We start from the raw sequence: 13,372 nt of genomic DNA on the forward strand, positions 1-13,372 counted from the left end.
GTAATTCCTCGGTTTCCTGCCTGTCCCCCCCCCCCCCTCCTTCTCCCCTTTTGCGCCACCGCAATCTACCGCAGGCCCTCCATCTCTCCGGCCTGTCAGCATGCTTTTTCATTTGGCTTGTTGCTACAGGGGGCTCGACGCTGGCAGATTACAACTCGGCAGCCAGTCATTTTCGATTTATCAGAGCCCCCCCCCCTCCCTCCCTCCAGCCTCCCACACTCACTACCCTCACCAGAGCCACACAGCAATGCCTCATCACATCACAGCCTAGCATGCCCCCCCCCCCCCCCCCCCGCACTTTCACATCCTCCCCTTTTGATCAGTGTAGAAAATTTTGCTCTCACGCCGCAAGACAAAAAAAGATATTGTGGCGGTGGAAGCATTTAAGTTAGAGAGGCAGCGAGGGCTGTATTATTACTTGGGCTTCTGTCACTGGGGATGACCCAGGAGAGTGGAGAATATCGATCTTGTGTCACTCAAGGCATTCAGCAGATTGCATTGACAAAGCTCGTCGGGTCCTTTAATAGCAAGGTTAGCAACCCCGACTGTGACCCAGGAGAAAACTGTAACTGTGCCCTATTTCATGGTGGCTTTTAACCATTCCCTGGGCCCACGGAGTGGATTGATAACAGTCAGGAAGTACTCTCATAATAGCCTTCCTGTGGTTGACATTTGTGGCCCTTAGCTGCTGTAAAAGTGCCTCTCCAAGCGCAGCCGAATGAAGGACAGCATTGTTCAGCTGCTTTTTTGTTGCAGAAAACAGATTTGCATGAACAAAGATGTGGTATGCCAACCAAAGCACGCCGACGAGAGGAAACCAGGGGGAGTGGGGAGGAGAACAAAATCAAAAGAAGTCTACAATATGATTTATGAGCTGAAGGAAGTCCATTACTCGCTAGAGGAAACCCAGACTAAAACACAAACAAAGTAAGGCCGTGTCTTACAAAGGGGGTCATGGCGAAATTATTTTCCACTGCCAAGATCACTCTGCTGCTGTAAACAGGCTTTGTTAAAAAAAAAAAGGAAAAAGACTTTTCATGTTATTTTAATCTGACTGTAATTCTCCACAGAGATAAGAGCATTAAAGCACCTAAATGTTTCTCCTTAAGCCGAGTGATGTGGAACTGGGCTGACATGTAACGACTCCCCCGTGTGTTGTAATGTACCTCATACACGAGTGACCCCTCCAGTGCTTCTACAAGCAATGGTCCTGCTGGATGCTGCAGGGTTTTGGCAACAGGTTGCTAATTTTCCTGCAGAAAAAAGAGCTTTTGCTTCTTTTTAAGGTCAGTCTTTACCCATTGACTGTATATGAGAACTGGACCGAGTGAATGGAATGTCACCCATAGAAAATGGTTTATTTCTAGCTCCAACCAAGTGAAAACACTTCGGTTGCTATTTTTTCAGGATACAGAAGCTGCCATGTTGGAGCCAGACAATGTCAGTAAGCAGTGATGGGTCGGATTTAGTCTGAGTCACAGTTTCTATGGCAACCACTCTCACCAATCAGGTGTGAGCTTGTTGGAAGGCCACACCCCTACCACTTTTTGTTTGTTTTTATTTTTTATTTTTTTAACTTGTCCTGTCCAACAGCTAAGCAAACAGAGGAGAGCTGAAAGCCTTTTGTGTTGGACATATTTTACTTTTACAACAGGGGTTATGAATCTTATGATACACCAGATGTATATTTAAATAAACCCCTTTTGTAATTTCAGCTAAACTTTATTCATTTTAATTATCTTTGTAAATATTTTTTTGTCGGACCGGATGGAAAACAAAAGGAGGAAAGAAGAGAAAGGGATGACAGATAACGGGGGGGGGGGGGGGGGTAGAGGGGTGATTATAATAGCAAGGGTAAGATCATAAAAAATCAAAAATGTGCGGGGCCTGTCCACACACTCAAACGTTACAAACACACCTGTTGGCTCCAAAAGTGTTCACACACAAACAAGTCTACATAGACATACTACCACTAACGTACACACACGCATACTTATGCATTCAGACTAACACACGTGAAACAATTCATTCAGTCACGCAAACTGTTTGTGCAAAGGTGAGATAGCACCTGTGCTTGTGTGAGTGTTTATGTTCTTCTGGGGTGGATGATGGAATGTAAAAAGAGGGAGAGAACCAGCCGCCCCCCCACCAGTCCCCCACCACAGCAGCGGTGGCAGCTGGGACCCCCCAACACCCGCACAGTACAGCAGATAGAGAATGACCGCCTGCCGGGCGACCACATCCGCCACCCAGGGCAGGGCCAGCTGGACCGCCACAGCGGCCCCCAACGCCAGAGAGCAGGGGGGCGCAGGGGGACCGCTACCACTTAATAGCGAGCTCGGGAGAATCTGTCCATCAAACTTTTTGAATGTTGAATGTAAATGCATGTTAGGTATGTAACGATTAATCAATGAATTGATTTATCCAACCAGATCGATATGTCTGATTGAAGTTGTTAATTGAGACAAATCAAACTATACCATTATAAATAATTTCAAAATGAAATAATTTGATTATAATCGATATTCCAAAAGACCATTGGGATTGAGACATGGTGGGTTTATTTTAGTATAACATTAAAAAAAACCAGGTGCATCACAGCTGATGACCATAATTCCAGTCCAATGTGTGGAAACACTTTGAATTTAGAAAGTCATGTGACCACACAGTGTGCTGGAATGTTCTAAGAATGTTCCCTTTGGATTATTGTATGTGGGAAAACAACAGTGGACTGAACTTTAGAAAACTAAAATGTGAATGGATTTAACATTCATTATTGTTTACTTGTTATGTTGGACACATATTTCATTTACACTTGATTATCTTGAAGAAATCCAAGGAATCTGGAAAACTTCACCTGAACTGTCCAGTACTAGGTATTTCTCTCTGAGTCACACTGGTTGAAGATTTGGCTAAAGATGTCCTGGATCCATTTTAGGTCAGAGAATCAAACCGTTTAAAATGAATCGGATCTTTCAAAACAAAGAAATATCGATTGAATTGGATTAGTGACCAGAAATTCAGATATGAATCAAATCGTTGTCTAAATGAATCGTTACACCCCTAATGCAGATAAATGCAGTTGAGAATAAAACTTGACTGTAAACAAAATGTGGACGGGGGCTTTGTGGAGAAACAATATTTAAATTAATTATTGTACAAAAGAACTTGATGAATGCAGCAAATGCACCTCCTCCTGTCTCATTTTCTTCTTCTTCTCTTCTTTTTTTAACTTGTACATCTTGATCTTCACTTACAATCTTCCTCCTGAACAATCTTCTCTGCATTATTTCTTTTTTCAGTGACTTTTTCAAATATAAATTATTTTCTTTTTTCATTTCTACCAATGCATTGGATTTTAACTTGAGCTATTAAACACAATTGTGTTCAGAAAACTGCAGGAATCATCTATTGTTTTTCTTTTCTCGGAAACTAACTAACCTCCAAGTTTCACATAAATGAATTGAATTGCGAATGCTCAATGTGTTTGTTTAGGGAGGTGAGAGAATTAAGGGGAGAGAGGGACGTAGATCACATTTTGAGGTGATGATAAGACGCTAAAATCTTGAGACACTAAAACGATGAAATAAATTGTTTCCTGGTTCACAGTTTTTAGCAGTAAAGAGCCGCCACGCTGCTGACCTTACAGGCGGTACGGTGTACCTCCGCCAGATCTCATACTGGTACCAGTACTGGACCAAACTGGCTTACTTATGGCACCAGTGGTAATAGAACCCAAAATGTGATGTCCATGTGAATGCCAGGTCTTCAGAGGTTAAAACTTGAAATACCTGCACTACAGAACAAACCACAAGAACACGTTAAAGAAGTGTAGCAGAGTAAGAACTTATAGTGTGAACAATGAAATAACTGACTAACAGCTCCATTTCTATATAGACAACTATGGGATTTTTACTCTGTGAAACCAGCAGATACTTTTTATTTGGAATGCCAGAGAGGGAGGGGTCACTCAGACCAGTTATTATATACAGTTAATGGTTGTAACAGAATTTGAAAAAAAAAGAGCCATCAAATTTAGGCGACAGTGCTTTTATAGACCTACCAAAAGAATCCCATTTCCTAAAATAAAACGGAAAACTGAAAATAAACAAAGCAGCAAAATGAAGTGAATCGGTCTGTGATTTTGTACCAGACTAAGAAAAAGCCTTGTTTGCAGTCAGTCCTGAGTCGCTCATGGAGAGATACTGGCTTGGGAGGAAAAATATTGTTTAGGGCAGCAGATGAACCTCAGAGCTCTTTGCAGTCGTCTTCCTTCAGTAAGACGGGCTGTCTGGTTTTAGAGACCATGGAGGAATTATAGAACAAGCTGTAAACTGGTGAATAGCAATTTACAAATCTATTCCCAGCAATGCAGAATCAGCACACTAAGAACCGTTGGAAGTCTGTTTACTACTTAATCCTCAAGAAAACTTATACTGGACTGTAACAGACACTTGGGTTTTTTGTTGTCTTTGCCAGCGCTGATTACGGATTTTACTGCCAATATTATGTCTGGCCAGCTCTGCACTTTAATATATTTCGTTTTTATTTGCAGATGGGGAGAAAATCCTCCAACTCATTCTCCACCAGCGAGCCATCAGTTGTGAGATTGTTGGCATTACGGCCAGAACTTGGAAATAATGACTGTGTCGTGGTGCGGTGGAGGAGCAAACATGCTTTTAATGAGGCAGTGCCCTTGAAAGGACCATTGCAAATATGGCAATGTGTAACATGAAATGGATTGCAAAAAATTAACTAAATACCATGCCTTTTCAGTTGACAGTTAGACTGTAGTATTTCTCAGAAGTATGCAGTTTAATTGGAATTTATTGACGGTACTTTACCAGTCACTAAGGGAGTACACATTTGTGGAAAAAACGTTAACTTGTTTTTTTTTTTTTTTTTTTTAAACTTGTTCTGTCCAACAGCTGAGCAAACAGATTAGAGTTGAAGGATTTTGTGTTGGACAGGTTTTACTATCACAAAAAGAGGTTATATAGCTTCGAGAAACTAGCGTGTAGATTTGTATAAACCCCTTTTTGTCGTATTATTTTTTATTTATTTGTTACATTTAGTGTGTGGGGAGGGAGAGGGGAAGAATGTGAGGGGAGGGTGAGTAGAAGAGAGTAGAAGAGAGTAAAAGGAAGAAAGGTGAAAAGGTGGGGGATACAAGCACTGATTTGAATAAGTTATTATTTTAAGCTGTAACAATTATACCAGATCTGCTGGAAAGACGAATGTTACATCAAAGGTGAAAATCTGACACTAAGATGAGCAAAAAAAATGTTAACTTCAAAATTTAATTCTATTTTATGCTCCAGAATGCTGCTCAAAATGCGCCATTTCAGGTGAGCTGATTCCAGAGAGGCCATTATAATTCTGTAATAGGTGGTTTTCCATTCTAGTTTATACTTTGAACTATGACTCTGTTTATCTCTGATTTCTTTCATTCAAATGTATCAGTCAACAAAATTGTGAAAAAATTTTTTAGCAACTTGTGCTTGGACTGACTAACAACAAATGCAAACTCTAACATTTCCTGATCGCTGCACCTTTTTTTCCCACACTGCTGAACTTTGTGAATTAAAGACATTCTATCATATGTGGAAGTTATGGCATCAACATTTATTGAATTCATGTTCCACATTTACAAAAATCCTTATCCTTATGTTTTTAAATACGTTTTTTAATATAATGTTGGAAAGTGTTTTATATATTATATATCATATTTATTTATTTACATGCATGAGTGAATCGTAGTTTAAGTTTTTTTTTTCTTGTTATTTCCAAAGGGGTTTAACATAAGACTCTGTAAACTCCCCCAGTACAGGTCATATGAGTGAATCCCAGCTTTCTACCATGGCCCTTTGACTGTTTGGAGGGTTAGGGGCGTCCCAATCCTCCTCTCTATAAAGGTTTTTCACAGCCCTTAAATTTACATCACATCTCAAATTCTTTTAAATTTTTAGATCCAATTAATGGAGTCATTCCAATTCTATTTGATCAAGTACCGTATTTTTCGGACTATAGGTCGCTCTGGAGTGTAAGTTGCAGCAGCCAAAAAATGCATTATGCATGTCAAATTTGATGCTCAATGCTTGTCCAAAAATGTGTTCATAAACTTGACGCTCCAGAGGAGCTGAGTGGATCCAAGAAGCTACCAAGTCTTTAGCCTCATCGCTACACAGAAGCATTGACTGTATATGTCAATTACAATGCATGAAGACACAGATGTAGTTGAGAGATTGGGTTTATTTATTTTACTCTTATTTGCCCATGTCTGGGTTCATGAGGTCATTTAGAGACTCTCCAGAAGGCTGAGCTTCACCGTCCACTGCAGGAGCTGCTTCTGAATGACGGCTGCTTTCAGCGCTACTTCTGTCTCTCTGACCCAGTTTGATGACTTGCTGTTCCACATTAGTCCAAAGGGGAAAAGTAAAAATGGGAATGCAAATGTCTTGATGAAAATAAGAATAATATGATAAGGTTCAGGAAGAGAACAATCAAATTCTTCTCCATGTTTGTTTTGGACTCATACCGATGGTGGGTAGATAATGACATATGAGGTATATATGGTGCGCTGACGTCACGTCACGGCTGCAACCTCTGACAACTTCGAACTGTATGTGTGTATTTCTGTTGTATGCCTGATCTTGTTCAAATTGTACTGGCACCCAATTTCCCCACCATGGGATTAATAAAGTCAATTCAATATATATAATATTTTTAAATTACATAGTCTGGCCAGACTATGAAAAAAACACATTTTATAGTCGGAAAGTTCGGTAATCATCTTACAAAGTGGGGGTGTAAAACACACAAATGTGTTGTCACATCTGTTTGGTTTATGTCCTTCATTTCATGTTGTGTAAAAACATTTTCACAGAAAAATCTTTCAGTGTTTCATGCAAACGTTCTTTACAAGGTAAAAAATGTACTCAAATATTTCTCTGTCATAAATCACGACGTTGTGATTTATCCTTTCTGCCCTTTTAATTCAACTATTTGTGTGTAAGAGACACTTCATGAATGCTTCACATTGAAATATTTGTTTTCAAATCATTTTAAAAACTCCCCTTTCTCTTTTTCATTTTGTTAAATTAAAGTCTTTTTGCGTGGTTAGCGCCCCCCTGAGGAAGACGGATGTAGTGATGCAGAGAAACATGTTTAGAGCTCCTTACTTTATTTTTAATATATATTATTTAGTGGTAGCCAATAGAGATGTATTCTCCACAAAGAAGAAGAGTAATAAATATTCATTTCAATATTTCAAAGACCTTTTTTGTCCTTTTTACTGGTCAAATCTCAGCATGTTTGAACATGTTAATGTCTTTTCTTCTAAAAGCCTTTTGTTATCCGTTAAAGCAGAGAGGTGTATCAGGGTGAGCACTTTGCTTCTATTCCTGTTACACAAATAGAGCCCTCTTTCCCTAAACTAGAAGCACTTGTCGATCATATTACCACATGAGCCTCACACAAGGCTTGACCCAGTGTTAAGTGTCTGTGCTAAATTTCATTCCCTCCATCTCCTGGAAGGCCTGCCAATATACTGGCAGTGAATTCCTGGAGGAAAATAAATGGCAATAAAAGAGAGAAATGATAGCCCCTCCGAACCAATAGGAGGTTTTTTTTTTCTCTCTGCTGTCTTTTTTCCATGCCGCTTTTTATTGAGGCCGCTCAGCTCTGATTTGGCACGCCGACTGCCGCAGAAGTCAGATGGACGTTTGAAAGCCAATATTGAAAGAACGACACCCTGGCACATACTGGAGAGCAGGGGAGTCGTTTAATTAATTGCATGCAGATTTCTTTGATGAGCAGATATGTGCGGATAACGGGACTGGCGGAAATGTGATCCTTTTCGGTTTTCACATTCCTTCTGGGAAGGCCTCTAATAACAACGTTGTCGGGCTGCTTTGTCTGCTCTGCATTGGGGGCCGTTGCAGCTCAGGGAATTGGAGAACGTAAAGTGGACAGGAAGGTTATTTAACCGCCACACTGGGCTACTATAACATGATGTTCAGATATGATCCGAGAGAGTAGAGGTCTCCCACAGCTCTTATATTCTGCATCCCCGCCCCACCACCACCACACTCTTTTTCTCCACCTGCTCAGTTCATTATTAAATCGGGGAATTGTCCCCATAACTCAATCTGTGAGACTACTGCATTATATGATCATTTGTAAGAAGGGTGATTGCGTCGCAGGGTGGAGAATGGATGTTAAAAGCATATTGATTTGTCTGTAACATCGTCATAGATCAGAGATTTATGGCAATATATAAATGCTGATGCAAGCTTTAGTGGCTGCCAGCCTGCGGTGAAGGAAATGGAGTCCTTAGTATGACTGATGAGATCAAGACAACGCTTTCTACCACTTTTACCCCCCTATTACTACCCACCCGTGTAAGCCTCCATTTCCCATCTCATCTGCCTCCCAGGATGCTTTCATTCCGCAGCTCTTGCGACTATTCCTCTGCATGTCTTTATTTCAGCATCAGATTCAAGCAAAGCTGTCATAAAAGGCTTGACTTCAAATTGGTTGGAAGTGAGTGCGTTTGTCAAATCGTACACACCAGGCATGTCATGTGAGTTCAAAAACGTGCTAAACAGGCTGTCTTGAACACGCTTTTATCATACAATGTTCACATTGGACTGTCCCTACCTGATAGTTGAGCATGGACTCACAATTGGAAGAGGCTTGGTGCAGAATATCAAAGCAGTGCAAGTCTGGTGAATCCTGCTCCCGACTTTTTCTTTCACAGCTCTATTCCGATATACTAAATACTTGGTGTTATAGAATTCCAGCCGGACACAAGCCGCAATTATTAATTTCTCATCCAAGATAAATTTTCAAACGGTTGGAACTTCTGTGTTTTGAAAAGGATGCTACCATAGATCACTACCAAATCCAAGTCCCTGATCAACGGCTTCAACTTTTAATGCACGTTCAATGGCCACACATTTTTTATGTAGAGCTCAAAAACAGATTCTAAATCTTGTGTGGCGACGCGTGAATGCCCAAAAGGCACATATACAAGCGTTGATGTAGACTTTTCCTTGGTTGCCTGAATGCACATTTCTGAGCCTGGTGTGAACGTAGCTTTACTATGGCAAAGTCCAGTAAAGGCTGAAGGCAAATGGGATTTGCTAACAGCAAAGTTTGGGATAAACACGCCAACGCTTTTTGTTTGGCATTTAGAAACAGAAAAAAAGCTTCATCCCTGCTTTAGTTACAGTTATAAATATATATATATATATATATATATATATATATATATGTATATATTGAGTCGTTGTGATGCTGCATGCTTGTGACCTTTCTACCACACAAAGCAAACGGTAAACAACTCTGCAGCGAGAGAAGCGCTGATGCTCAGTGACAAGCTGTGAGCAAAGGTGGCAGAAGAGGTTATGGGTGACAAGAAGGCCAGGCGGGGCTTCTGCTTGTGGAAGTTAAAGCTGCTGGGCCCCAGGACCAAGTGCAGGGTCAGTGGCAGGCCATGCTCTCAGTCTCGCCCACGCAGCCACTGTCAGAAAGGTCCCGGTGTCAACCCTGTGCAGACACTGACTAACCAGCAGCTCCAGTTTCCCATTAGTCCTGTCAGATAAAGCCAGCTGTGAGTTAAACAGTCCCAGCAGTTTCCAACTGCTGTTGTCTGGCAGCCCACAGTAGTGCTACTAGATGGGCTCGCTGTGAGGCTTTTAGGGGCATAATTAGTGTTGCTTATTATTGTCTGATGGTTGACATTGGTGTGTCCTCAGGCTATAAGAAAGTGTCTGCATGAAGTCAAAAGACATTCTTTAAATTCACTTTAATGGCTGAGCCTCCATCACTTTAATAGCCTTGGTTAACAGACCTTTGAAGACAGCATAAAGGAGATATTCAACGTGTAGTGAGTGGAAACTGAGGGGATCCGCCACTGCTGCTGGAAACAGACGATTTATTATCAGAAACAGAGGCCAGGCAGTGGATTATCTATAAAACTTTCATGGTTCTCCCTCTGTGGCAAGCAGCCATAAAACTTCCCAAATGAGGGACTTGTTAATTTACTTGTTAGAGCAAATTAAAAATTTATAAGCGCTTTTAGGTAAATGAGATCCTCTTTCATTGCTGCCCTAGTGGGATTCTTTCTGCCAGATCCTGTGAGCACAGGTTAGCTGTTGTGAGAGCCGCAGAAGAACAATAAAAGCCGTTAAATTGTTCCAGGTTTTATTACCGCAGAGCTGCGCAGCTGCACGTAACTAAGGGAAACTAGAAGCCGATGGCCGTAGAATTCCACAGAGGTTAGTAAAAAATGGAGTCCCCCCCCTTCCCCTCTTTTTTAGGATAGGTGGGGGTTTCGGGTTGGAGTTGTTGTACAGGATTGTTTGTGTATGACTGTTCAAAAAGGCCGCTGCCGGCCTGCTTTTGTCCCTGATTACAATGGGGCTGTAGTGAGGCTCTTGAGAATAGATCAATACCCTGGTAAATTCCTCTACGGCAATGATAAGCAGGAGGAATTAATGGACTTCACGTGTTCAGTACTACATTGAAGTAGTTTTTCTACATCAGATTTTAAAATAAGAAGGCCTATTATTACCTTGGTTTCTTGAAATGTCCTTTATGTGGACTGGCTTGATTACCCTTTGCTCTTAAAGACAGGATGTTTCATATTGCGTAACAAATGTTTCTTACTTTGTTTTCGTATTTAAAATATATATATATATTTTTCTCTATCAGTAATCTTTTTCTCTTTCCCTTTTGTGTCTTTCCATGCCTCCCGTTTTGGTCGCAGTGTGACCCTCATTGTGATTTCTTTAAATGGAAATATGTCCCAGTTGTCATCAGGTAGGAGGGAGGAGAAACCCCAGAGGGGCTGCCAGTCCTTTACTAACATAAACATGAACTCTCACCCTGACGTCCATGAACAACTTAGAATTCAATGATATGTATGCATTTGGACTGTGGGAGGAAGTTAGAGTAGCTGATATACCTCCCCAGGGAGGGTATGCAAAATAACCCGGCCAAGACTCAGACAGCTTTAAACAGTTTAAAAAGGGAAACAAAATTATGTGTAAATAATTATGCAGAAATTCTTATAATTTTAGATGAATGTAGCTGTCTCCTTTTAGAGCACCACATGTTTTTGTTGGTCATTTCAAACTGTTGTTTTATGATTGGCAGAAACTCAATAGAAGTTGAGATGTTGCAATAGTTGGTAACATCTTACCATCTTGAGTTTTTATGAATTTAGCTTGTGGAACACAAAACCAATCTGCATATCTTCTATGGCCTGAGGGGATGAACGCATCCCCTATGTCTGCTGTCTTCATGTAAACACACGTGCATATCTGTTCAAACCCTGGCATTCATTATCAAGATTTTAAAATGTACCCACATTAAAAGGAAAATAAAAAGCATAAAAATGAAGTTGGACAATTTTACAAATGGGATTGAAGCCACCTGGGATTTGCTCCCAATGATGGTCCTTGCACCCTTAAGCTATGCCCTCAGCAATGCGCGTTCAAGCAGTTTTCAGGTTCTACGTACAAAACATGCAGCCTTTGAACCTGCATTGAAAGTTAAACCAGGTTGAACTTTGACCAATCAGGGACCTGGACTTGATAGTGACATATGCACGGTGTCCCTTTTCTTTCATGAAAGTGCCAACTGTTTGAAAATAGATCATACAGCAGAAATTAAAATGTATGGTTTGTGTCCGGCTGGAATTCTACGACACCATAAGTCGGAATACGACTGTAAAGGAAAAAGGCTGGAGCGAGATTTACGAGATTTGCACCGCTGCCAACTGCAGATGGCAGACATGCGCTAGTAAACAGTAAAATAATAAGAAGAAGCCCCTCCCTGCTATTCCAGTGTGAACACCATTAATGCGTGCGTTCTTGAACACGCGTCACATGCCCGGTGTGTGCGCCGCTTCACACGTACGCTTTCTGGTTTGGTTTTATCACCAGGCAGCAGATTGTCAGATTGATGACATTGACCAAGGGAAAGGCCTTTAGCTGTATTAGCTATAGCTTAATACATCCATTAATCACTTCATTTAAAGAAATTTAAAAAGAAAGGCAATATGGGGTTTAAAAAAACACAATTCTCTGAAGTAATTTCAAGGTGCTCACGGGGAAATTAAAGGGAACAAGCTGAGGGATATGTTTTCAAGGAGCTGTGTAATCAGGTCTTGAGCTATGTAATAACCCTAAATGATGAATACGCTCTCCTTTTTATTGGAACGTCTATATTAGAAATCTTCTTGAAACATTACGCTCACTTTAACACTTTCCATTTTTTTATTTCACAGATTAAAGCTATTCAATAAATCAGTAAAACCACTGGTGTGATCATGTGGTTTTCCTGTTGAAGATTCAGTTTGATTCCATATTCATTAATAAAAGACAAATCTGGATATCTCTCCACATTTGCCCGGTGATATTCCACCTGGTATGAGTTTGGTATTGAGCTACGAATATCTGATGGGGGAGGCAGCAGCAGCAGCTTTCAATAAAGTCGGCGTTTCTTTGTGTGTGCGCATTCATAAATGCATGAGTTTGCTATCATGGACTGCCCAGCGTTGTCAACAGGGACACTGGTTGGTTAATAAATATTATAGGTCAACATGTTTTGATGAAGGAGCCTCAGACTGGAGCATAAACAACATTCCTTTTTCAAGGATAAATTCACAGACTGGGCTGGATGAGACACTGTTCCTCTTTTTCCCTATAAAAATATGTCAATTCCCCTCAGACGAGCTGGCATTTATGTGAAAAAGACAGAATATGTGCCCTGGTTTTGTGGGAATAAAATATGTTGGAGGTAATTAGCGCTATCACATCACAGGACACAGTTCTGCATTTATTAGCCTGTGCACATGCCACTGTGGGTTCTCATGTACTTCCCCCAGCCTGTGCAGGCACACGTTCATGCCTGACAGGCGTTTTCCACTGCCGGGACTCTCTTATCACATTCCACACTCTGGCGAATCCGGCGGCCTTCCACTCATCATGCAATTCTCTCAAGGAATAGGATTCCTTTCACACCTCTAATGGCTACAGGAACACGGACATTTTCATTTTAATTATCTGCCCCATTCAAGGGTTCCTTTGGAAATTCCCTTTGCTCTGTGCCCTCTTCTATTACATTAAATGATGGCCAATGCCTGAACGAGGAGCAAACAGAAAACATGCTGGAGGTATGGCTCTCTCCCCTTCTGTGCGGGGCAGTTTGCAGTCCAAACCCTTGTCCTCTCAGACTGTCTCTGCTTCTCTTATTGTGTGCCAGAACAGTCGTTTGCTGCATTGTCTCATAAAATCAGTTTCCTGGTCTCAAAGAAGCAGCTTGGACATCACTTGCTGACTTGGACTGAGAAAACAGACAC

The 13,372-nt window shown here is 41.0% G+C and overlaps 1 protein-coding gene across 8 annotated transcripts in view; it reads left to right on the plus strand.

Moving 5' to 3' along the window:
* auts2 (AUTS2, activator of transcription and developmental regulator) overlaps positions 1-13,372 on the plus strand; it is a 356,245-nt gene that overhangs the window by 135,369 nt on the left and 207,504 nt on the right. The gene's annotated exons all lie outside the window — the stretch shown is intronic.

Source organism: Oryzias latipes, chromosome 14 (genome assembly GCF_002234675.1).
Source record: "Oryzias latipes chromosome 14, ASM223467v1".
Lineage (NCBI taxonomy): Eukaryota > Metazoa > Chordata > Actinopteri > Beloniformes > Adrianichthyidae > Oryzias > Oryzias latipes.